Here is a 23,788-nt window from a genome sequence, read left to right as displayed (position 1 = left end):
TTTTCTTTTACTCGCTCTGTCCCGTTTAATCTAATGTTTCATTTCCTCCCAGAAAAATAAGATATTTGCATTAAATCCAGCATTTCCATAACAGTAGTGAAAAGTCCCTCTTTGTAAAAGATACAGGATTAGTCCCTGCCCGGAGTTCATCTGCATCATCTCCATGTATTTCTCCTGGGTGATGAGAAGACCTTTGCATTTGACCAAAAAGCACTAGTAAATAAGGAGTTAAAATGAAGGCAGGCTCACTGGTTTGCTGAGATCTGTCAGAGTCTGACTGGCTGGCTACATTTCTGTCTCTGGAACAATAGGTACCTGTATTCTGCACGGACTGCTGGGCAGCGCTGACACTCTGGAGAAGGTCTGCCTCTGTCTGCGCTTTCCTGGTGAGAATCCCCAATGACAGCTCCACTTTTCAGTGGAGGAGAAAAAAATATCTGTCTACTCTCTTGATGAAGGACAGAGCTTTGATCATTTTTATTCAGGCTTGTCTTGGCCGGAGGTTTTAGGTTCTTAGTCTCAAGTCAGCAGTCTCTCTCTCTCTCTCACACACACACGCACCCACACAAGCACACACACACATCCACTCCCTCCCTCTCCCTTACTCTCTCCCTCTCTCTCCCTCCCTCATTTCCCCTCGTAGGTTCTCTGCAGGCAGAGGAGTGCCACAGCTGTAGCTGAGGCACAGAACGATCCGCACAGGGAAGCCAGTTTCCACGATGGCGAGAGGGGCACCGGAGGTGACAACCGCGACAAGGACCTAAGGACCATCCTTCCGACAAGTTTTAGGTAAGAAAATGTGTATGCCCCGATTCTTGCCTTTTTGCATCCTGTGGCTGAGAGAGACGCGGAGACAGAGAGCGAGTCTCAGTAGGAAAATATTTGCGTGAGGGAATCATCTGTGCTGTCACTTGCCTGCAAACCTGTGTTCTCGGGGCTTTGTGTTACGAGAATCCTCGGAGGTGAGGTGTGAGCAGGGCTGGGCGGAACGGTGAGCTGCTTTTTATGTCTGCCTGGTGACATTTATCATGCTGTTTAAATTCATATCTGGAAAAAATTCTGTTTGATGATAGTTAGCAATGTTTTGTGCAACGTAGAGCATATGGCCGGGTAAAATTCAAGTGATGCTCTTTCATTCTTAATTTGAAATTATTTTTATACTCCACTGTACTGAGGTCAGAGAGTTTTAAAAATTAATGAGATTCCCTGTGGAGTTCAAATAGTACTGTGTACGTGAGCTGACACAAAAAGATAAGATAGAGCTGGTATATTTTTAACATGGACTTAACTGTCTTAGTTGAACATACTCCCCTGGAAATGCATGAATTGTACGATAGTTGATGGAAACCTAAGTAGTGGGAGATATTAGTGCTGAAAAAAATTTTTTGTAATGACCTGGAGAAGTCTTGTCAGAACTAGCCTGCAGAAGATGAACATATTGTGTGAGATACTGCTGAAACTTAGGAGGCATAATTGTTCTGGCAGTGGAGAATACCTTATACTTTCGAGGAAATGACAAATAATGAATGAGCCACATGCTAAAAAAAATCTGCAAGTGTGCTTTCATCTTAAATAATATATAAAAATTCAGGAGATATTTAGGATGAAAAACTGCTGGCACGAACAAAGAAGCAAGTGTACCCACAGATGAGAATTCTTTGTCACAAAAATGAATCAAGGGCATGGATTTAGGAGGTTAAGTGATTCCTACGTTCTCAGTGCCCCACAGAAGGGGTGAGTCCAGACATTTAAAAATGTCCTGAAAACTTTCATTTCCCACAATTTAAAAACATTGTTTATGTTCTTGATACAACACATTGTTTAAATGAAGGGGATTGAAAAGCAGTCTGAGTATACAGTAATCGGGGCTAAAGATGCTTTTTATCCCAAGTTCCCCATTTACAAGACCCATTCTGAGCTTCCTGTGATATATTGTTATGTAAATACTGTGCAGCCAGGGAAAGCAGTACTATGGAGATTCAATTTACTTTGAAAGTTGTTCATTATAGCAGGGATGAATGTTATTTATTTGATGTGATTCAAAGGCTGGAAATGACTTTTTCATTGTGGCGCCTTTTGTAATGGGTGCAGGGTGATCTAATCTTTTTAATTTTGGCTTTCACACCAGTGGAGATGAAAAGAGATCTGAACTCATTTATTGGTTGCTAGGTCCTTCTGGAGACCCAAGTCCTGTTCTTGGTTGCTATGGCCAGTCTGACCTCAATCTCTGTGGTTTTGGGGACTTAAGCGGTCTTTTTTTTTTTCTTTAATTGAGGAACATGTACCTTGATTTATGTCCAAAATTGTGGCTGAACGTCTTTGTCTGCGAGTGATAAATGGTGCCGAACAATTCATCAGTTCTTACAAGTAAACACCGCTGTCCCACTAAAAATATGTTTTGTTCTGAGTTAATGGTATGGAACAAGGCAGCCTCCACAAACAGCTATCTTTTATTGCGGAGGGGCCTCTGAAACTTGGAGCAAAGTGGAGGAAATTGGCATGTATTTTCTCGTGCATCAGCGTTTCACTTGTGATTCGGGTGATGCCGCTTTAGGTGGACCGAGGATGAGAGGGTAAACTTTCCCTTTCCTTACTTCCTCTCTAGTTGGGGCTGCAGGAGAGGCAGGCCCTCTCCGGATGCCTGGATGCTGCTGGGGGCACGAGGAAGTCAGGAGGAGTTTCCCTGCTGGGGTCAGTCTCCGCTTCTCAAGTGCCCGGTGCTGAGGCATAAAGGGGCAGATGTGCTGCGGCTCTGTCACCTTGGCTCTCGCGCTGGCTCTTTGAGGGAAAGTTGTATCCAGTATTGGCGAGTCCCAGCAATGTTCTGCTTGTGTGCTACTTAATGGTCCCTGGACGACCTTGCATTCTAGAACCTTGTTAAGAAAGGAGCCGCGCTGATTAAGAGGCTGTGGAGTATACAGCCCGGCTTAGCAGATGAGCCCTCATACATTTCCCGTTCCCTTAAAAAGTGCTTAATTGCTGCTGCAGGGAGCATACAGTCTGCTAATCAGATGCTGCTACAAAATAGGTATCAGGAAAGGCATTTATTGCGTAGAAGCGCCGTCAGCTTCTTTCCGAGAGACCGCAGCTTTGTAGTGTAGTTTTTTTTTCTTTTAATAGTAATATGCTAATGGTTTTTATTCTAAATCGGCCAGAACTGAGTCTCTTCAGGAAAAATGGGCTCCATAAGAAGTGGCATCGTCCTCGAATGGAAAGGTAAAAATTCAACATTTTTTTTTAAAGTGCAATTGTCAAACCATTCCATGTACTTCTTGCCAGTAGCATTGGAAAACCACTTTCTGAATACAGCTAAAATTTAAGCCATTCTCTCTAGCTATAGAAGGTTTAAAGAAGAGACTATCTTAGGGAATTTTATTGTTAGTAATTTTCTAAAGATTGTCTAGCCTTTGTTAACAAAATACAACCAGGTACTTCATACGTTTCCTTCCAGCCTTGAAAATGAGCAGATTTTTGTCTTTTTCAGAGGACATTTATTTCGTTTGAAATAAAGCGATCTTTATTTCATGTAGATTTTATTCCCAGAACTGGTAAATAAGAGCGGGGATTGGCTGATGTCGAAGGTCTTCTTTCAGCCTGACAATTCCTCAAAGAGAACGTTTTCGGGAAGAAGGCATAAGGATGCCTTTATTGGTGTTGATGCGCTTCTTCGACTGTTTAGCTCTTTCTGGTGGAGCAGCAGTTAAAAGTTCTATGCTCTGTGATAGAGGTAATAATTGTAGCTGCAAGTCATTTTCCAAAAACTGATTTTTGAAGGTATTTTTTTAACTGCTACTTTAGCGCTCGATGAAGACGGGGGTTTTGCAAAGCTAAATTGTGGCTCCTTCACTTGGGTTTCTTCCTTCAGGTCTCCTTGAAGGTAATGCTTCATGTAAGTGGCTAATTTCACAAGAAATGTTTAATTCCAGGTCTCCGAAGGCAAATATTTCCCAGTCTGTGGTATGTATCTATGTGTGTATGTGAACATATCTCAATATAAAATGTCTTAATAAATTTTACATTGTGTTTTGCTTTGCTGTAATTTCATAGGATTTAAGTGAATGTTGGATAGTCCTCAATTTCCTGAAATGATTAAATTCAGTCTCTGAAGAATCTGTGGGAAAGGCCTATAATGACAATTTGATGACTTCCATTTTAAGGAATAATAGAAATTGAGTAAAATATTTTAATAGCTATTCTTTAATATCTTATTCCAAATACAATGTTTTTATTGCTCATTCTAGCTTACAATTTTCTGGCGATAATAATGTTGGCTGGTAATTGTTTCTGACATAGAAATCATTTTATCCTATGTAAAAGTTATTTCAGAAAAGTCTTCATGCATTATCTCAGCTGAAGCAAATGCATTGAGCTCTTGATATAAACCAGTGAGTATTTCCAGATTCCTCCTATTTTAATTTGGTACTCCCTTAAAAGAATTAGGTGTATCTAAAAGGGAGGAATATTACAAATGATAGTTTGTGATATAAAGAGGGAAAACGAAGAGGCAAATCAGGGGAAGGCTAAGAAAACAGAAAGAATCAATATTATGCACTATCAGAACATTGACTTCGCTTCGAGATGTCATGTACCTTTTAAATTTAAAAATGGACTAAGAAATCAAATATGTGCATGTAAATACGCAGTTGGTATATCTGTCTGTACTGAAAGGTAAAGGCATGTATAGAAACTTGAATGTAATTGCAGCAAATGTTACCAGGAACGTCTTTGCACCTCAATTCTTTCGGGAGATGTAGACACAAGTAAAGTTAATCACGTAGCTTTTAAAGAATCAAATCTTTTGGGAACTGGAGTTGTGACATATTAGATCAATTTTCATGTAAATCAGAATGAAAATCTTAAGTCAGTTTTTCTGTGCAAGTTACACAAAGCCATTAGCTTCCAAACTGCGTTGTTCTAAACACTAATTAGAAAAATTTGTATGCAATTGAACTTGACTGTCGTGAATATTTCCAGTCAGAATATTATATGATTGCTGAATTGACACGCCATCGGTGCAATTTTTTTAGAAAAGTACAATTAAACTCTGGTATCTGCTTATTCTCCTCTCCTAATGTGTTTACTAGATTTCCCCAAGTTTACTTTCTTTTTGTCATTAATACTCCCTTCCAAATACCAGTGTTGCAGAGTAATTGGTTACTCTTCGTTTCTTTCTGCCTACTATAATTTCGGTTTTTGTCTTTTTGGTGTGCCATTATTCTTATCTGTCATCTAGACAGTTACATTGACTTTGAAGCTGTTTGTGTGACCTGTTTGTCTGTGGTTGGTGGGTGGAAAACGTATTTCATTAGAAATTGTGTATAAAGTGCTGAAAGGTTTGAGTTGCCTTTGGGATGTTGTGTAAGGGCTTGATATTGGGATATAGCATTTCCCAATGGTAACAAGTTACTTGCATAATTCAATAAAATCTTTCCTTCAAGCTACCTTAGTTTATTTTCCACCAAGTGGCAAACCTCAGAGTTATACGGAGCATCATCTAGAAAACTTATTATAAGAAAAATGGACAGGGGAGGGACCCTCTTGGATAGCTGGCGAAGGTGTCACTCCAGGTTAACTCTTCTAGTCTGTTGGCAAGGATACATTGTAAAGTTTTATCGACTGGAGTTTTGTGTTTAATCACCTCTGTGATCCAAGAGCAGATTTTCTCATTTGCATTACCATCAGTCAGATACTTTTGTTTAAGGGATCCCAGAATGATTTCAGAAAATAAAAGTTATGCTGAAAACCTTAATTACACACTCTGTCACTCACTAATAATTAACTGAAGCATTGAAAATTTTGTTCAGATTTTTAAAATTGAGTTGCATTTTGCTCAATGGTCTTTATAATCTTTTTTTTTTTTTAATCAAGAGGTGGCTCCTGTAGAATCATAATGGACCTGAGTCTTTCTAAAGTTGCTAGACTTTATGATCCTACACCCTACGGCGAGCAGTACTGTTTTACATTTTTAATAACATCTCTGAGCCATAATTTATGTTCATAATGTCGTTTGGCATTATTTAAGCACAACATACTTGTGATTTATAAATCTTTGAAATTCCTGTATTTTTCTGATGATCGAATTCACAGTCTAAATGCAAAGCCTGAAATACACCAGAAGGCTAGGAATTTCCTTAGAGAAAGAAATATAGGGTAGCAAGCACGCCATGGTCAGGAACAGGAACATATGGTGTACAGTTAATTATCACGATCTCAAGGGTTTTAACATAGTTTACTGCAGGCATCTTCGAAAATATTGGATTTTCAGGATATGTTTGAAGACGAATTTGATTTGCTAGAAATTTGAAACATGGAAATCAAATAAATGATTTTTTAAATGTTCTCCCATAAGGATTTAGAAAATATTCATTCGTTCCACAGACATTTATTTGGTGCCTACCCTGTACCAGACACTATTCTTGCAGCTCTTCATTTAATATTCACCATTAATTTAATATTCATTATTTGCCTGATTTTGCAGATTATAGGAGTCTTGCCAGTTAGTCATACACAATCAGGTAATCACATCACAACCCATATCATTTTGGAACTTGCACTTCACTTGCCTCTTCTTTCAAGGGCTTAAAATACATTCTAGGCATATATACCAATTTAGAAGACTATAGTGGCAAAGCAGTCAGAATGTGTTTTAAGAAGTTATCTTATTGATGTATATTTAGAACTGGGGTCTCAATTCATCCTTTCCCCCTCACTGTGTAGGCCCATGATGCAGCAAATACTACATTGGTTTTACTACATTTGCTTCCTTCTAATGCTTCTTAAACTATTTTAAGGGACCTCTCGTTCTAATTATTAATGGTTCACATTTACTCTATTTGCCAGTCAATGTACTAAACCCTCTACCTTTGTTTTCTTGTTTAATCCTATCAGTTACTTTCTGAGAAAGGTAGTACCTTTGCTTGTAAAGAGGAAATGGAGGTTTTGAGAAGTTAACTCCCTCAAGGTCACAGAGCTAGCAAGCAGCTGAGATGACTTAAAGCCCAAATGGTGCAGGCTCTATTCATGCTTCCAGTCATTCAACAAGTATTATTGAACTTTTATGAGGTCCTAAAAGATGTTTAGAATAAAGCAGTGGGTACAACAGGCAAGCCTCTGCCCTTAGCATAGGAGCGCGCCGCCACCTTGATACTTCCATTCCGCCATTTCCCTTTGCATCTGTGGATTCCCCAGAGCCAATAGGATAAAACATTTGAATTTCAAACCTTCTTTAGACCTCTCACTATTTGGCTTCAGTCTTTCTTTCTAGCTGCATTATTACCTATTTCAAAAGAGGAATCTGCTAAATGAGAAGACTGATCTGCTCCTTGCCCCCATAAAGTTGGCCTTATGTTTCCTCTGATCGTTCCTGCCCCAGAACATTTTTGCCACTGCTTTCTCAACACTTCCCATCCTTCTGTATTTGGGTCAAAGCCCATGGTGCCAACAAAGTCTGTCTTGGAAATGAAATCCAAAAGTTCTTTTATCTGCATTGATCACTCGACCCTTGACGTTTGCAACAACTAAAGGGATTTGAGGCTAGGTAACATTTCACGTATTTCCAGTGTCCTGGCTGTGTTAGTATTTGGACGTGCGTCCAGATGATATGTTGGCAAAGAGTTCAGGGAACCAGTAGTAAAATAAGAGAAGAAAGTGGAAGAGGAAGAAAACTGGAAATCTTGGAAGCAAGAGCTCCACAGCCTAGCACAGTGCCTGGCATAGAATATGCAGTTAATACACATTTGAAGATGGGAAGAGGAGAAGAGAGGCATGAAGAAAGCAGAGACTGACAACAGGAGGAAAGTTAGCAGGGAAAGAGAATATAATATTCCTAAATTTATAGCCCCAGGCCTTCAAAGATCTTTAAATATTTCATCAGTGTCAGAGATCTCATTAAAGAATGTATAGATATACACAATAATCTTTATTTTCGTATAAGCTTTTGCCTTTTCAGAGAATAAATTGTCACTCTTACAGCATTAATTCATTAAATATAGAATGAACTTTCTGGTGTTTCTAAGAGAAAGGGCAATCGTGTTATGTTTGTCTATGTTTATCAACACTATTCAGGCCCAGGGTGCAGCAGACTCTCAGCTGGTCATATTGTTTTTTGCTGTGTATGGTTATTTCTCTCTCCTTTGGGACATTATTTAGTATCACAGAAGTTACTGACTGCCCCTCCCCCAAAAAGAGACAATCTCTTAACCATCGTAAAGTTTTATTGGTTACTTTATGTCGGATTTTTTTTTTTCCAATAAAAGCTAAATTCAGTATTCAAAATCCAAATGCAACTTCTCCTCTACCAACAAGCAGCTCTTGTGGTTAATTTTATTTATGTTTTTACTCAATCATATTAAAAAAAAAAAGTAGCTGTGACATCTCAAGAAAAATATGTATGTCTGTATTTTGTGTGGATTCTCAAATCAGGTGCTTAAGGTAGAAATTTTATTTCATAGGAAAATCCAGATAGATATTTCTTAAAGCAACTACTATACCTGAGCTCTGCTTTGGAGCTGTTTTACTGACTATAAGAGCCATGACCGGTATACGTAGCAATGACTATAGGGCTTACTTCAAGGAGGTGTTACTAATACATAATATATGTGTAATATGTATTAATTTCCCTGGGTAAAGCAAGCTAGAAAGTTTGCACCTTGAACCAATGATCATGATAGCCACTGTGTACCCTCTGATTCCTCTGGGAGTACTCAGCTGGAGCAACCCCATTCTTTGGGAATCCCTGCTCGCTAGTTGAGATGAGTGAGGACGAAGCATTGGACCTGAGGCTTCGAGCTACATCCTGCTTTTAGGAAACAAGGAATATTTCTGCAGTCTGTATTGTAATAGTAGCAGTTGAACAGCCCATGAGAGTTCTAAAAATGAAAATGTGCTCCAAGTGCCTATCGCATGCTGCGTTGATGTCAGCAAAATGCGGAGGATGAGCCTGTCTCCCCTTTAACCCTAACTTTCTATGGTCCTTTCATTTTGACACTAATTTCAGGCATGAACCTTGGCACTTAGCTATAGTGTGTTATTGTTGGTATCTCGCTGCCACCTGGGTGCACAACGGTGAACAATATTTAGCCCCTGTGATTTGCCGTAAGAACACACCACATGCAGTTGGAAAGGGAAATATTTAACCAGCCAGTTTTTTCTATGCTGCAGTCCCAATCAGTTGAATTGGTTGAAGATTCTGTTTTCTCTGAATTAACTGTGTGTTTTGTCACTGCAAAAAGAAAACCTTTGGCTCCCTCTCAATTTCATATCATGCAAATCGGGGGACATGGCATATCAGTTTGAATGTACAATCAAAAAGAAGGTATTTCAAAATATGCTAAATTAATAACTCGTTTTGGTCAAAAGTTTTTTTTAAAGTTCCTTGAGTCCTCTGTTTTGTTGGCCCGCTGTGGCTATGACATGTAAAAGGCTATTCGTGACGCATGAATAATACCATTCCATTTTTAGGCATGTTGTATGATGAGGCTGTTGATCTTTAAAATAAATTCCATTTGGTGACATTTACAAAAATAGTTTCACATTAGCAGCTTTTAATTTTAATTTTTAAATAAATAGGAAAATGGTATAACTTTCAAGTGACAACGAAGTCACCTAGGAAGTGTGTACTTACGTAATGGAGACAGGAAATACACATTGCTTCCCATCAGATGTTGTGCTTATAATAAGTCCAGAGAAATAGTTTTGACAAGTAGGAAAATGGTATAAGAATAAGATTATCTATATAAAAAGACAGCATATCATCCTCAAGATTAAGATCTATTTTAATTAAGCCTGCTGCTTTCAAAGTGTTGGCAGGATTTTAATCCAGAGCTCAGTCCTCATTTTACTTTCATCCTGCTAATTCAGTACAGTGCAATGTGATCCAGTCTAACCTACTTCAATTCACTGTTACTCATTGGCTTTCTGATTATTTATGAGTATCTTAACCTCCCTTCAGTCAATTATCTCTTTGATAGTGTTTATTTTTTGGTTAGGTAAAAACAATAGGAAATGTCAGTACATAGGGCAAAGAAGTTCTGATCTAGAATATTTTAAAGAGTTCAGAATTTCTACGTAGTTTGGGGGCTTTATTTTTTCCATTCTAAGTTGAGTTAAAGTTGGTACAGTATATGACCTTTCTAACTAAAATGGTATTTTTTTTTTTGCTTAATACTCATGATTATTGTCATAAATTTGTGAAGACTTCAAATCATCTATTTACTTAATTATTCAATTGGCTTTTTTCCCCATAATTATCTTGTCTGGCCAGTGTTGCTAAAGGCACTGAGGAGGATTTCATAAAAGGTGAAAATACGATGGTTCCCTCATCAACTATCATATAATTGGAGAGAGAAGAGGAACTTTAAAGAACGAATTGGGTAATAGAATAAAATTACTTTAGCAATCATACTTCAGTTCTGTGAAGGGAGAAGCTATTCCCTCACAAGTAGAAAGCAGTAGTAACAATCAAATATATAGCTTTTTGGCTCAGAGTATTGTTTCAGATTACTTGTTGTGAGAACAGTAGTGAGAACATTCAGAATAAAGGCTAGCTCCTGAAAATGGTTGTTACAATTTTCAATTTATTTCCTCAGCAAAAAGAAGATTTTCATTTCATCAAGACTTAAAAAAACTTAACTGTGTCATATGGTTAGTAATGAACTGTCCCAGAGTTACCAATACGTTACTGAAGGTTTATAATGAACTGTGGGGGGTGGAGTTTACCATTGCCTTAATTGTACTTCATGGTATTCTCTAAAATTTGGACACAAATGAAAATTGACAAGTTTTTTGAAATACTTCAACTTCCTTGCTGTTTTGAAAAGACAGACTAACATATTCTGTGCAATGGAAAACTTTTCAAAGCTGTCTTCAACAGCATCCCTAGGTGTGTCAAGTCCTGCCCAGAGCTTTGTTTTCTCACGGAAATATTACACCATTCACCCACGTAGCTAAAAACACTATTCCAAACAACACCGAACATTAGGCAAAGAGCTTTGGGATTAGTTCAATCTTACTTCTTATCATGATTATAAAATTTTAGGATTTTAAGGAGAACTTTGTATTTACATGCTTGTCATTTACCAGAGAAGCCAAAAAAATGTTAAAGCTTTAATCAAAATACCTTTAAGTTTTTGCGCCTAGTTAGGTTAAGATCTCAGTATTGAAAAGCCCAGAAATAGTTTAATTATTCTTTCTTTTATCTTGTGGAGTGTGTACTTTGTAGACATAGAGAGAAGAGCCTTGACCATTTCTGCCTTCTCTACTCAGGGAAGGGAAGAATTGGAGACAAATGAGTACCCCATTCCCACCAGATATCTCCTATGGAGAGTGTGTGGCATTCAAGAAGTAAGGAGGACAGGTGCCCTGATATTAAGGGAACGGGGGGGGGGGTGCAGCAAAGGACTAATTCTCCTGAGTATCCTGGTATGTGACTAGACTTAATGCTAGACGCATCAGAGGGACAATCAGAAAGATACGTAACGAGCCCCACTCAGAGAACAGAGAGCAGCTTCCTCTCTACGATGTGGCAGCTCTTGGCTCTCAGTGTCTTTGGGAAGCAGCGTTCACCATCCACCTGTCTAAACAGATAAAGAGAGCAAAGACACTCCACGTCTTCTCTCTGGGACTTGTGAATGCCTTTGGTATCCCCAAATAAGCAACTCCTTTCACTGCTGTCTACTCTAGGCTGCATTTCATTTTCGATAGCCATTTGCAGAAGGCACTTCCAGACTCCATGGAATGCAAAAGGTATGGTTGAGAAATTCTTCAGTGGGATTTCTCCCTACCCTGTGCCCCCCGCCCCCGCCCCTGCCCAGTAGACAATCTGGAACATGAAGTTTAGACACTTAAATACATACTATTTATCCCTACCTTTAAAACTACACATTAAAAAGAAAACTACACATTTAGACTCACACCATTTGAAGAAAAATGAAACAAACAAAAAACTCAAGAAGGTGAAAACATTCTACAGTGGGGAATATGATATATGGCTAAATTTGTGAATCAGAAGAGATCAAAGACAATATTTAGAAACAAAGATATCAAATTTTTGTTGAATTATGGATTCATCTATTCTTAGTTTCACTTGCCAGATCATGTTGTCCATTGTCTTCTTAAAATTTAATTTTAGTGCCATACCTCTAAGAGTAAGTCTTTTTTCAGATTAGATTCTCACCTTGTCTGCTGTTTCTGGGGTGACACTCTCTAGTTCCCTCCAGGTGCTCATTCATGACAACTTAACCTTGGCATAACTTGCTTATTGTCATCCAGGTCTTTACCCCAGAAAAGTAGCCAGTGTATTTTGATTAATAGTGCTTATGATGGCAAATACAAATGCTTATGCTCCATCTTAAAATATTTAAATGTGAAATAAGTATTACAGTCCTGTATCAATGTCCAGGAGCACAGAGCTCTTTTCTTGCACCTATGCTGAATCCTTGTCTTCTCAGTAATTGACTGTTAGCTTTCCAGGTTCACGTTCATTTTTCAGGCTACATCACCCGGTTGTGTCATTTCTATGTTTGAGCTCAGCACCCTGTGATTGGAGGGCCTTGGATGTTTTTTGAAAGTCTGATATTCTAATATTTGAGCATACAGGTTGAAGAGAGGGTTACGAGAACTCAGACTTCCTTGAGTAATCATCCAAATGGGATTTGGAGCATCTTCTCAGTTGATATCTCCTGCCCTTATTCACTTTCGGGCCCTAAGTTAAGTAGCAGCCTTTGAGGCAGGAAGGTGATAGTCTTTGGAATCAAACCAAACTCAATTCAAATCCAAGACATGCTATTACCTTGGACCAATTGTTTAGCATCTTTGAAACACAGTTTTATGCCTCTGCAAAGGAAGGATTATAATACCCACCTTACTAACATTTCTTGACCATTTCCCACATGCCAGGCATCATACCCACATGGACTATAAAGCAAGTACTATTATTATCCACAGTTTACAAATTACCACACTGAGACTTAGAGAGGTAAGGAAAATCCACCCCAAAATACGCATGGTTGTTAAGTAGTGGGGCCTCTTGTTGGTTCTTTTATTTCTGTGGAATTTCATTTTAGGAAAGGACTTGCAGGGTCAAAAGGTATGTACATAATAAATTTAGTTAGTTTCCAAACATCGTTTGGTTTTAAGCCCTTGACTACGAGACGCGGTATTAAAGCTGTAATTCAGAGTGCACTGTGTTGCTGCATTGCAGACCGTTGCTGTTTGAGAGTGTTCTCTGTAAGTGGCCGTGGAGAGCTATATGCTATGAGAACTGCTTTATACTTTCTTCTTGAAGATAGTGATGATGCTCTCATCTTGATGAGCACAACTCCTTTTCAGTAAAGATTCTGGATAAATGGCTGTTGCATGGGATTGAATACTAGTGTACAAGGCAATTGTGATGCCTCAGATGACGAGTGGATGCCATTTCCAGAAGGGTTTGACATTCTCAGGGAGGAGTTTTATAACCTTGAAGACTTTTATATTTGTGATTTGTATGGCTCTTGATTTGTAAGAAAACAGAGGCATTATTTACTAGGAATTTAAAACTTTCATTCTGTTGTGCCTCGTCTGCTGCCATTGTCCCCACTCACAAGCCACCGCAGACTTCAGCTTCTTCTCCTTCATCCGCAGGCTCTTGAAGTCTGTGGGATGCCCAAGTGTGTGCGGAAACACGGAAATAGCACAGTCCCTTTGGTTAAGAATAACATGTCAGTTTTCTTTTCTTGCTTTTGTGTGCTCTCTGGAGCTCACCCATGCATGACGTTCCAGTTGACTTCAAAGGCAAGTCTGTGGTTGGATTAGCTCCACAGGACAGGAAGCAAGGTAAGAAGCAGGCTTAGTGCTTCAAGGCCCACTGGGGAGCTGATAGAGCCAAGCTATGTGGTTACCAAGATGATTTGTTCATTTATGTCCTCATGGAAAAACAAGTACATTCATATAGTACTTTCTATTTTATGGTCACTATTACAGTCATTTTTAAAATGGTGACTGGACAACCCTGAAGAGGTTGATTTATAGCTATATAATTCCTGTGGTTGGGGAGTTTAAAGTCTAATAGAGGAAATAGAAATATAATAAGTTTGGCATGAAAAAAATACTACTAAACCAGGAAGGCATGAAATACACAAATAAGGTGATTCTAGGTATTAAAAAAGGAATGGCCTGAAGAATAGTGTGTGCTTGAGGAATTGCAGCTGAGGCGCATTTGCTTTCCAGATATTGCCAGCAAAGGTAGAGTTCTGACAAAAGGCCAGAGCCAGGCATTGCTGAAAGTGGGGTGGAGAAGACCTCATCCCACACTTAGGGCACACTTTGGGGAAGGCCCAGAAATGAAAGAGGAGTGGCTGGATGATATAGGCATCGAGATGACTGGCCTGAGAAGAATATGGCAGACCAGAGAGGGTTGAGAGACAAAGTAGAAAGCGCAGGGCGGGGTGCCCACAGGGGACTGTGAAGCTAGGAAAACCTACCAGGGAAAATGTCAGTGTGGAAACCTAAGGAAAAGAAAGTGATGAGGTCCTCGAAAGGTGTGGGAAACAACCCTAGCGGTTTTGCTGTGTGTTGACCGTCGGCTTATGTATGACGTCTGGAAGCCTCGCAAAGGCAGACGAAGAGTCTTAAGTTCAGAAATCAGAGGGCCGGATGAAAGGGGCCACAGTAATCCAAGTGGGCGCTCACCAAGCCCTGGACTGAAGATAGGCTGTGAAAAAGGGCGTAAACGAAGTGGTGAAGGAAATAAACAAAATACCAACCTCATCAACAAAACTCAACGTCAGTGAAGGAGGGCTCGGAAACAGTAGAGGGTAGGAAGGAATTAAGCGTTGGAAGGTCTTGGTTCTCTGATGCTGAAATTACAGCTAAGAGCAAGGCCAAGGATAAACAGGGTCCTGGAAAATCCTAGAAAAAGGACCAAACATTCTTACCGGGTGTTTATTTTCTGTCTCTGGAATGAAGAAGAAAGAGAAGATTATTTCTTTGCACTACGATTTCTTCCATTTTATCTCCAGGATCACAAAATAGCATTTGTTGAATTTCTGTGAAACTAAAAGCACTTTCTAATTTCCTCGCCCCCACCCACTGGAGTTCTTTGAGGTCGCTTTATTTGACACCGTCTGGGGAGGTACTCCAGAGAAACAGTGTCTGTGTGGTAACCAAAGGCATAGACTTTGTATTACTGAACCTCAGACGGAATCTTGACTGCAGTTATGTTGTCCTAGTGAATAGAGCAGAAACAGAAATGAATCATTTGTCTCCAGAAATTGTCATTCTGTCTTTGCTTTTGGAGGCACTGGCATGTGTACTGTGACTGGAACAATCCCGCTTTGATTTGTCATCAAACACTTGTTACTGGACTTTGAAAGGGAAGGAAAATATTGTGAGATTCAAATGAGCTTTTCATTTGGAAAAAGAAGAGGCTGTGTGTTTAGCTCTCTTTTCTAATTATTACCAGTAGGTGTTTCTCTCCCAAGATAGATGCCATAATTTTAGGACCTTGGTCCTGCTCGATATTTGCTTCAGTAGCCACAAAATAGATTTTGATTTAATTTCCTAAATCTTAGAAAATATAACAGGAGTGTTAGCCATAGTTTTCTTTTAGCTGGAAATTCTGGAAGAGGAAACCATTAAGTGGAGGCATCTCATTCCATAGTTACAGTAGAGGCTGAACTTGGAGAAGGAGCTTGGGTAAGGTCACAGGGCGAGGTAGTGACAGCCAGGGGAAGCCCAAACCTGTTCATATCCAGATGACCCTCTCTTAAGTACGCTGTGCTGTCCCTTTCCAGTGTGGGAATTTCTGTGCTGTTGAAAACTAACTGCGCCTGTAACTGTCATCTACCAACAAGTCAGATCTCATGTGTGATGTTTCATAATGTACCTGCACGTCTGTCTCCAAAGCCTTCCAGTAAAGTACTAGCTAAGTACTCCAAAGTACTTCCGGCTAAGCACTCTGGTAGTGACAGGCCTTAAACGGGAATTAAAGAGATTTTTTTTTTTTAAATAGTGGTTATTTTAGAAAACAATCACCTTTTCTCTGATTTCCTAGGAGATTTCATACAAAAATTATGACTCTGACTCCATCTGAGTTCATGTTTTGCTTGCTAAAGAGCCTGCCATCCTGGAACCAGGGCACATTGCCCAGAAAGTTTCTCAGATGTGACTGTGGTAGAACAGACAGGACGAGTGGAAGAGCAGAGGGGGGTGAAACAGCCACCGAGGCAGCCGCAGCAGTTTGCTGTGCTGGGACGGGCACTTCAGTACAGAGACGGTCATCTGTTCAAGTGGATCCTGGGTTTCTCGCGTCTTAAATTTCCTCCCCTTGTCCTGGTTCTGGTCCATCTTCATGCCAGTATCTCCCCTCCCCACCTCAATCAGACCCCTTGAAAATTGGCTATATGTGTATTTTGTGCCTTTCCTTGTCTCCACCTTACCGTCCCCAGCATCTATCACCTGCCCTCAGTTCACAACGAACTAAGGGTTCCTAAATTGCTAAACCTGGGGGATGTTCGGAGTCTCTCCTGGATCTCTCCGTGCGTTTGGCCACATCGATCAGTCTCTCCTGGTCCTCTGGTTGTTCCTTCCCTGTCTTTTTTGTGGCCTTCTCTTCCTCCTTCTTCCGCAAGTTCATCCTCCCCCCATTGCTCCCTTCCCATACTCTCATCCACTGTCAGGACTTACAATGACGCACAAATTTTATTTGCAGCTCAGATCCGTTTCCTCAAATATCCAACTGCCTGCTGTGTCCATGAGGCACCCTCCTAACCCAACATGCATAAAGGGACCTCATCACCATCCCCCTTAACTGGGTTTCTCGTTCTGGGCTCTTCTGTAGCGTGCTGTGGAACCACGTCCTCCGTCTACCTGCACTGGACACTGGAGACTCAGTTCCGGTTTCCTTTTCCCACTTCTGTTGTCTCCCATGTCGAACCCATTGCCGGGACTGGCATGTCTCGCAGCCTCAGTATTCCTTGCGTTCATCTGCAGTGCTCATCACAGTGGCCACGGCCGTGGTTTAGAACTGCCGCCTCCTGGCTGTGATTGCTCTTTTCCGTGGGCGTCTGCACCAAGTAAATGGCCTTTCCTCCACCAGCTTTGTCACCTTCGAGCCCACCTTACATGTCCGCCCCAAAGCAGACCTGCCCGGCGCAGGCCTAAAACAGACCCATGAGTTCCTGTCCTGCTGGATAAAGTCCAAAATAGTCCCAGCTTGAATACTAGCCTTAAATACACTGCATCCTGCCTCGCTCATCTTATCTCGAACAATTTCCTGTCTTAACCTTTGCTTTCCAGACACAGACAACAGCTGGGAATGCTGTTTATGAACCCTATGATTTCTTGGCTTTGACTGTCTCCTTAGCCTCTGCGTCACTTCTGCGTCCGCTGTCCTGGCCCACTCCAAGGCCTCCTTTGCTGAACGCAAATGTGGCACCTCCTCTAAGAATCCTTCTTTTGTGTGCCTTGTCACCCTCCGCCCCAACTATCGTTGGCCTTACCAAGGCCCTATGCATGTTCCCCTCACTGCATGAGCTGTGTCATTCTCGAGTTTGTGTTGCTGTGAGCTCTGCCGTCCATTGACAGCTGTTAGCAACTTGTTAGCAGCTTATTCCTTTCAACTAAATTCAGACTGATTTCTTTGGATGAGAACTTGCTACAGGACTGGAAAGATCTCTGTTTCACTGCTGATAATCGAGTCAGGAAGCTCTTCATGTAAGGAGTTATATGCATGTAATTTACCTTTAATTTAATTGTACCTTTCCTTCCTTCTGAGCGGTAACTGAGTCACAAATACACAACTATCTTTATTTTACTTTCTCTCCCAACATCCACACTTTACCTATATTTTACCACCAAAAGAAGCTGAAATTAAAAAAGACTGTTACTGGCTTGCGTAGAACACCCCCTCTAATTTAGAAGTGTCACAAGAATCTATTTTCTCAATTTCCAGATCTTTCCTCTTGCTTTATGGTGTTTCTTCTCTGTGATTTTTTTTTTTAAACATTGAAAAGGTAAATTTTATATGACCTGTATTCACTCACATGTCTAAAACATCGATTTTTCCGGGGTAGTCAGTTACCATGCCAGAGAAAAAATTTTTAAGCTTTATTTATCCACATACATTTTTTTCATACCAAGAAGTAGCACACTGAACTTTGCCGTCCCCAAAAATACTATAAATGCTATTTTCTCAGGAAAAAGAGTGAGGTTTATTTTTTGTTAATGAAGTGCCAAACAAACCCAGCCAACTTGCTGGGCATAATTAAACTGGAGCATCTTTGGCAGGACACTATGTAGCTCCATCCATGCAAACGTTTTGCAAAAATTTAGCTTAAGCAATTTTTTTTTTTTTTTTGACAGATTCTCTTCAGGAAGAGACATTCAGGAATTGGGGGCAGTTCTCACAATATTATAAACATTTTCAAAGACTGGTTAAATAAGCTCCATTATTTTCCTAATCACTGAATTCAGGTCTTTCTTCCTATCCCCACCATACACATTCAGATTTCAGCACTTGGCCCAACTGGGTGTGAATGAAGTGGTAGCGAAGTTCGGATTTAAAAACATTGCTTGTAAAGTCCCTCCATTTCTAATTTGTATTTCTTCTACCTGATGCTTTACAATGCTGTTTATTCACTAGCTCTTTTTGTTCTTCCCAGTATCAGAGAGGGAACACACGCATTCCTTAAGAAATCACTCTTAGAATATCCTACAGAAACAGATTCCCAGAAAGACCATGCCAAAATGGAAGACAAATAAGTACTTTACGTTTTTTAAGTATACCTTCCTATTTCAATGAATACATTCTCTCTCGTGTCTGCTCACCTCTTCTGTTGTAGCTCACAAGCAGCCACAGATAATACATAAACAGATGAGCGTGACTGTGTTCCAAAGAAACTATTTACACAAACAGGTGGCGGGCTGGCTTTGGCCCACTGCACGCGTTGCCAACTCCTCATGTAACCCGGAACGCTCTTATTTTGACTTTTAAAGTCATGGACATAAAAATTAATGCTGACTTCTCTAATGGGTAAAATTTTATAATCAAAGACAAGTACATGAATTCTTCAAAGGTTAGAAAAGATTGATAACTTCCAAGATCTTTTCTACATCTGAAGTTTTTCCTTGGACAGTTACAAGTTTCTTGAGGGGAGCGAAGAGATGATCATTTATGTCACGCTGTCACCATGACCAAAGTTCCTGCTTCTTGGTACAGGCATATTTTCAAACAAATGAACCAGCGGTTACGGTCCTGTGTGCTGACCAATAAGTCAGGTTGATCCTGTTGCAGGCAAAGTATCAGACCCAATCTTGAAGACTCTTGGTTCTTTGTGCTCTGCTGTTTCAAAGGGTCCCAGCTTAAACGCACTGATAATGGTATAAAGAACAATGCTGTGGGCAGTGGGGAAAGTGCTGTGTGCTTCCACCTGAGCCCATGTTCTGAACCAGCTGATTGGGAGAGGGTGATATGGTAAGAATGTACGGCTGAGACTTTAATAAGTATGGTACAGTTTTTTTCCTCTAGTGCTTTATATCTGTCCCATTAAAAGCAAGAAAGAAAACCCTTTTAGCTGTGAAGGTGAGCTGAGGAGCATGATGGATTTATTAGTATTTTCGACTCCTTACATTTGAGGTTATCATGGATATAGCGTCTTGGGTGGAGCTTTGGAAGTACTGGTAACAGATAAGTGGCCCTCTGCCAGAAGAGATGCTATTTGCATCAATTAAGAATATCTACTCTGCAGAACTTGGTGAGCAACATGAGAAGTGGTAGGCTCACTTACAAAAGACCTGTCATTACCTTCAGGATTCCTCGAGTATAGGGACCATGACTTGTATTTCTTTAAACTTATGTTTCTTTAAAAATTAATTATAAAAACAATAGTAATCACAGTGAAATTTAAAGGAAGGAGAAGGAGCTCCGTCTCCTCCTCCTGCTCCTCCCTCCCCAATTCTGCTTCCCTTCCCAGATAGAACATCTGGTAACAGATCGATTTTCATCTTTTTTTACACTTTTTCTATACATACGCTAGTCTGTGTTTATGAAACGCAGCATGTTATGGTTAATGTTCTACTAGTCCTTTCTCACTGTATCTATCTAGCTATCTACCTACCTACCTACCTACCTAGTAATCACTTCGTAATAGCCAATGTAAATCTCCCTCATTCTATTTAGGAAAGGACTGCCCTAGAACCCTTTTTCCCCTCTCTCCTTAAGCTCTGTGCTGTGCTTATAGCAGTATTCCAAAGATACTTGTATTAGAAATTAAGGAGGCGAAAACAGCCCTTTCTGTGTGAAGAAACGAATACCTACTTTGATTAATCTAGTTTTACTTTCAATTGATTTATGGATGACTGTTAATAGCTTCATAGAGTTTAAAGCACTCGGCCAAATGTGTCCTGGGTTCTTCCTGTGGCATATTTTTGCACAACTATGTGTGTTTATAATTATACAACCATAAGGACCCATGCCTTCACATGCATGCTCATGCACATATGCAGATTTATTTATTTCAAGGATGCAATTCTGATCGCTAAGCTCAGAGTGGAAATCATTATGACATGTATCTCCCTTTTGTGACAATGGCATCCTAACAGATACAGTGTGCGAATGCTGAGCTTTCAGAATATTCTACCCTCCTGCAATAATTGGCTACATGCTTTTAGCTGTATTAACAAGAAGTTCTACATACAGAAACCTTTACACCTTACTATTCAGAGACAGCTATTTTTAAAATTTCCAAATTCACTTGCAGCTCTGTTCTCTGCAAGATCTTCCTCTATTCCAACTGTGTCGAACTATGACAAAAACAGAAGAAAACAAGAATAGACTATACATGTCACTCATGTTGGCTGAGAGATGAGCTGAGAAAGCAAAAATTGGATGCTGGTGGAATAAATATACTATCGTTTGAAAAAGAACTCTTCCCTTTCAAGCTATATATAACATCTGTTGTAAACCGAGCAAGACTATTAAGAGCAATAATTATATCTTACACTTGTCTAGTGCCATGTAACTTACAAAGTCTTCTTCAAGTTTTAACTCATTTCATCTTTTTGACAGTCCCATGCATGAGTCAGGACAGAGCTTAGTGTTTCCTCCCTATTTCCCACCCCTGCAGTGACTTCCTGCAGCGACTTCCTGCCGTTCCTTCCAAACCTGGTGCATTAGATTCAGAGAAGTGAAGCTCCCAGCCTTCTGCGCCACTCAAAAGTCATTATGTTGGGGCAACATGCTTGGTGATGCGTTAGAATGTGGAAATTTCTGTTGTGGTTAACATCCTCCTAGAGAATACAAATCACTAATAAGCTCAGGGCAGATAGCTTCGAATTATTGAGGTAATGCTACTTTTTGCAATAGAGACCTATGATAGTATTCAAAATGGATAGCATGGGTCATGAGTCACAGAGTCATTTGGATTCCAGCCATTTCTCCAGTCAATTAGCCACTGATAATCCTAATTATGACCCTTAGGTGTGATAAGACAATGAGATGCCTACCGAATTACTAAGAAGTGTTCATTTTAGCTACTCTGTATGGGGGTTCGAGTGTTTCACTGCTTTCTCATTCCTTGAAAATTGGTCACCTGTATATATGATATATACATAAGACTAAATTTTAAGTAATGGTAGTATTTCTTTAGAAGAAAGCCCTGTTCTTAGTGCCAAAGAAACAAGATTATGGTCTATATGAATTTTCCTCTAGATTTCTGTTTGATGTCCATGGTCTTAACCTATTTCCTCATTAGCCCTAGGTCGTTATTTGAGACAAAAAAATGCCAAGCATTTGTATGATGTTTTGTTATGAACCAATGCTTTCACTGTCAGATACATTGTCCAATTTATTAGATAAGCCTCAGGGAGCTTAGGTGGTTTGCTCAAAGCCACATGGCTAATAATAAGTGGTAGAGAGGAAACCCAGTTCCATCTGTCCAAGTCAAGAACATTGTCCATCAGTCCACGGCCATCTCAGAAACCCATCTCCCAGAATTTGCATCAGAAGGTCTCAGCTGACCATGGGCCTCTCCACTTGTAAGCCCATCTGGTGGAGTTTCTTTTGAGAGCTCATCAATGGCGCTAATAACAACCAACAAATCAGAGATTCAGGAAATTTGCCGTAATCCTGATTATTGGTGAAAGGGGATAATGTCCCCAGTATTAGATTGCCCTTCATCCCCTGAAGAGGTGCATGGGATGCATCATTTTGTAGAGAGATGACTTTATTTATCCAACAGTACAACCAAGATTGATAGGGCAGGATCCTTCGTTAACTTTCTTTCTTTTTTTCTTTCTTTTTTTAACCATAGTGAGAATAGTAAGCTTTCAAAGGATGTATAGGTGTGGGCATTTTCCATTTACCTTGGACACAAAACAGATTTTCTGCCTTTGATGAGAAGAACAGGCAGTACCCCATTCTAAAGAGAGAGTGTGAAATAAGAGAGAGATCTGAAATAAAGTCCCTGCTTCCCTACCCCCATTCTAATCAGAAACCTGTTTCTCAACAAGCCACACTGGTATTAATAAGTGACATAGCGAAGGCACTGCCTTGAGCATGCGTAATGAAAAGTGGTGTGAGAGAAGGCGAGGGACATCTCTAAGGAAGAAGGGCCTTTACCATTAATAATTATCTGTAAGGAACAGACAGTGGCTGGGCTGGAGTAAGAGAAATAGAAATCTAAAACATTAGGGCAGGCCTCTGCTTTCTCATGAGATGTTGCTGATGCTGAATGCATATTTCCAAGCAGAATGAAGCTGATAACAAAGCCATCCTGCACTCATCCATTCCGAAACATTCAAGAGAAATGGCTCCTGTATTTAGTAAGCCACTTATAATTATTTCTGACACATCAAATATATTGAGGGTAGAGAGAATAGTAGAAGATTGGGGGGAACATTTTTTAATGTGATGTCAGTCTTCAAAGAATTGAACAAGTGGCCCCAGAAATGATCGTTTCTTTAAGTATGACACTGCCACTTAATAAACCAGCAGAGAAAATATTGAAAGGAATTCTGTCAACATTCTGGGACTAGTGTAATTTTGAACAATCAAGCATAATGGCAAGATCAAGCTTGGTGTCAGGCTGTATGACTCGTAATTCTGTGAAATTATAAAACTTGTGAACAAAAGGAAATGAGAAATATGTAATGGTGGAATGGAGGTAAAGATTCGGGAAGCATGAGATTCCAGTTCTGTCCCCTCTGACCTTACCAATATGCAAATTGGTTCATTATGTCAAAACAGCAGAGGTGAAACAATCAAGGTTTCCTAAGAAAAGAATTTGCAGTTTTACCACAGAAAAAGAGAAGTTTTGCATTTGGAATGTCTGAGAGCATCTGAAGTGTTGTCTCATTAAAATTTATGATCAGAATTAATTCACATTCATTTTGTTAAGAACCAAATCACCTGGGTTGAATTTGTGCAGGGACTTCAAAAAGATAATGAGAAATGACAGCAGGTCTGCAGAGTGGCCAGTGAGGACCACTCATAAATCTGATCTTTTTCTTTTGTTAACTTTCCATTTGGTGTTTGGAGATTATTTGGTGTTGGGGAATCAACATCATTTGTTGGCACTTGTATTTGATACAAAATAAGTAGAATTCTTTTAAAAATCACTCAGGTTAAAGGACTTAAACAGCCTTAAATAAGACCCCAATATGTGGCAATAAAAAATAAGGCCGCCACAAGAAAGGAAGAATTTTGCTCGTGAAGGATAATTTTGTGCCTGGTACTGTGCTCATCTGACTTAACGATGCTTGCAGATAGAAAGCCCGAGCATGGAGTACCTTTCCCACAAAATTGCTGAAATGG

At 39.9% G+C, this 23,788-nt stretch overlaps 1 long non-coding RNA gene across 8 annotated transcripts in view; it reads left to right on the top strand.

Annotated features, from left to right (window-relative positions):
* The first annotated feature begins 307 nt into the window (after nucleotides 1-307).
* The window catches only part of LOC148108645 (uncharacterized), a 95,665-nt gene continuing 72,184 nt past the window's right edge, over nucleotides 308-23,788 (top strand). For 7 of the 8 annotated variants that reach the window (XR_015727125.1, XR_015727127.1, XR_015727128.1 and 4 more), the window contains exons 1-2: nucleotides 308-386; nucleotides 644-3,216. This is a non-coding gene — a long non-coding RNA (uncharacterized LOC148108645). The remainder of the gene's footprint in view (nucleotides 387-643; nucleotides 3,217-23,788) is intronic. The other variant, XR_015727123.1, reaches the window with a different exon arrangement.

The sequence above is a fragment of the Ursus americanus genome, chromosome 17 (assembly GCF_024610735.1).
Source record: "Ursus americanus isolate L20-20 chromosome 17, mUrsAme1.1.p, whole genome shotgun sequence".
Taxonomy (NCBI): Eukaryota; Metazoa; Chordata; class Mammalia; order Carnivora; family Ursidae; genus Ursus; species Ursus americanus.
The sequence above is the reverse complement of the archived record's forward strand: the minus strand, read 5'-3'. Positions and strand labels throughout refer to the sequence as shown.